Source organism: Gavialis gangeticus, unplaced genomic scaffold, assembly GCF_001723915.1.
Source record: "Gavialis gangeticus isolate Ggan-Ray unplaced genomic scaffold, GavGan_comp1, whole genome shotgun sequence".
NCBI lineage: Eukaryota > Metazoa > Chordata > Crocodylia > Gavialidae > Gavialis > Gavialis gangeticus.
In genome coordinates this window covers 75,506-78,486 of record NW_017729012.1, presented here as the reverse complement: position 1 = coordinate 78,486, position 2,981 = coordinate 75,506, and the positions used below count along the sequence as shown (strand labels likewise).

General features: G+C 39.2%; 1 long non-coding RNA gene across 1 annotated transcript; it reads right to left on the bottom strand.

The window, feature by feature from the left end:
- Positions 1–766: 766 nt before the first annotated feature.
- Positions 767–2,770, bottom strand: LOC109293193. Its single transcript, XR_002096262.1, has 2 exons — positions 1,862–2,770; positions 767–1,767 (listed from the first exon to the last, which is right to left on the bottom strand). It is a non-coding gene; the product is annotated as an uncharacterized LOC109293193 (long non-coding RNA).
- Between the last annotated feature and the right edge of the window lie 211 nt (positions 2,771–2,981).

Genomic DNA, 2,981 nt, shown 5'->3' with positions numbered 1-2,981 from the left:
AATCAGATCCCCCATCCCCTTCCTGCCCCAGACTTTTGGGGTGTGTAGATTAAGCAGGGAAGATGGTTTTCTGCTTTGGATAGAAGCACCCCACTTTGATTCCTGCTGTGGTGTTACTATTCAGCTTGCTGACTGACTCTATCGACTTAACAGATTTTCACTCTACAGGTGTTAACTAACCATCTCTCTTTTTTAATGGTCTTGATGTTCCACTAATCAAGCTAACGTATACTAGGGCAATTTTGCTGCCTGGTTTCTGTCCTCCTATTTCATGTACCTGGAAATGTTTCAGATATCACAGATCCACCCATGGAGACTAGTCTTCAATCGCGATAGAATCACAGAATTACTCAAAATGAGGGCTGGAAGGGACCTTAGGTCATCTAATCCAACCCCCTGCTCAGAGCAAGACCATCCCCAATGCCAAGGGCTTTGTCTACTCGAGTGACAGCTTTAGTTAAGTCAGAAAGGGAAGGCAAGTCAGCTGAAGATTAGGCTCTGTCCCTACTTCATACAATCAGAATTCTCAGGAAAAAAAATTATTTTCTCTTCCTACTGCCTTTCAAAAACAAGATGCATAATTATATATTTTGTGCTGTATGCAAACACAGCATGTCCTACAAAAAATAGTTTTAGATTGTACTCATTTCCTAGCATGCAAAAGGACAGTGCAACCTTTACCCCTATTTTTTTTTTTTTTAACATTAGTTGCTGGCAGCTCTAAATCTGATGCAGAGCTGGAAGAAAAAAACAACTTTATCAGGAGGCCTTTTTAAGGGAATTTTATTTTTGAGCAGTTCTTACAAAGATTGTTGCAATATGAAAGTCATTTGTTTTGATAGAAATATTAAGCTGTCTTGTCAAACACACTGAAGTAACCCAAAATATATTTCAGAGCTCACAGAGCTTAAAAAGAGCAAAGATTATATGCAACCAGACAAAACATACTTCTGTATTTCCTACTTCTCTGAACATGTGCATACTATTTGCATGGAATTAAACTTATCTGGAAATTCAGAAATAGCTTTGTTTGGAACCTTAGAGACACTGCACACAGTATTTACAAAGAAACTTACAGATACATTAATCAAAAGTTACCATCAAAAAACAAACCCCTTGAATCCTATTATCAATTATTCAGCATAAAAGCAAGCTGAGTGACTGAACAAAATCAGCTTTCAGTAGCCTTCTGAGTTTTCAATTTATACAAAACACTAAACATGTCCCTTCATAAATTCTATCTCTGATATTAACCTTTAGCAGAACACCTACATTTACTGAAATGTAAAATGTAACTGTTGCATTAAAATAAAGGCTTGTGAAACTTGAAAAATGTCATTATTTCCTATCTGCCTTTTCCAGAAAAATGTGTTTCTATGAGCTACTTTTCATTTCCTAACAATCAACTCAGAAAATTTACAATTACAAGGCAGAACATGAAGTCAACAGCTTTGTATACAGTGGAAATGCTAGTTAGGGAAAATGAACACACAGCATTCCTGCTTACTTCGTTTTATTTTTTTTTAAAGGTAACGGGAAGCGTAGACAAAATGACACTAAACCCTTTCCTTTAGTTTTATCTAAATAAAAGATAACTGTATTTTCCTCCAAAAAGAAAAAAAGAAAAGAAAAAAAGCACTATGTACAAAACTGACTAAATCCATCTTCATCGTCGAACAGGAACCAGTAACTGGGTTGCAGTCATGGAATCAGGAAAAAGGCTGTGGTATGTTGGAAGAGGTACATATGCTGCTGTAATCATTTTACCTAGGCAAAAAAAATATGAACAGGTATTACAAACTTTTTTTTTAAAAACACAAATCACTGGAGAAATTCAGTTTTTTAATAGGAGTTTACTCACCTGCAAACCACCTTCCATGTAATGCATTGACAGCTGCAATTGCTGCAGCAATTGAGGGGCATTTCACATATACGTTGCCCTAGAAAACACAAAAGCAAGGTTGCAATCTATTAACAGACAATTGTTTCTGCCCACTGACTCCACATACATGTGGGGGTACCAGAATTAACAGCAGGGTTATTTTATGCTTCATTTATTTGGGAACTGCTATTGCAGAACTACTGCAAAGAGGTCCAATAATGCATGTAATTTTTGGAGACAAGCATTACCTGATCAGAAAGTTAATTCTGTTTTCATACTAAATAATTCAGATGGATTTTACAAATCTGAGACCAAGACTAATACTCAAAGCAGCAGGAAGAGACTTCTGAAGGCAAGAACTGGTATACTGTTCCAAGTGGTTCAACTACTCTCAATTACCCTTCTGAGATTTTATGTACTTATTTTGTAAGCCAAACTATACTTATTTCATTAATGTAATTGTATTAAATTTTACTGCCAACATTTTCAAGCAGAAATATCACATTTTCAATTACACAATACTAGAAGCAGTGGGTGCTCAGTACCCATGAAAAATTAGCCCACCGAGAGCACCATAAATACTTAGTACCCTTAGAAAGCAAGACTGCTGGTATGCATGTTCACAGGTGTGCTCAGATACCTAACCTGACAGACAAAAACTGAGATGGATGGGAAGGAAGAGGATGATCATGAAAAGATTTCCTGAGAAGTTCCTATTAACCACATACCTGCTGGAGTACCAACATTAATATCAGCAGGCAAATGCTCATGTCTGGGAACAAGAAGAGTGTGGCAGAGGGAGGGCAGCCCACAGACCCCAGCACAAGGAGGGAGCCATGCAAGCCAGCACTGTGCCAGCTTTTCAAGCGGCTATCAATCAAGCTGGGTGGTGGCTGGCTGATGACATCCGCTGCTGTGGGAAATTAAAAAACCCCAGCAGAAGACGGGTGCAGGGGGGGGGGGAAGGTAGGAGGCAAGACGCCGAGCTCACCAGGGTGCTACCCAGCAGAGCAGAACCCCCACAACACCGTCCTGCCGGGGACGAGCGAGGGCAGTAGTAGGGAGCCAGACAAGGCTTCCCAATTCCGAGCTCCGTGGG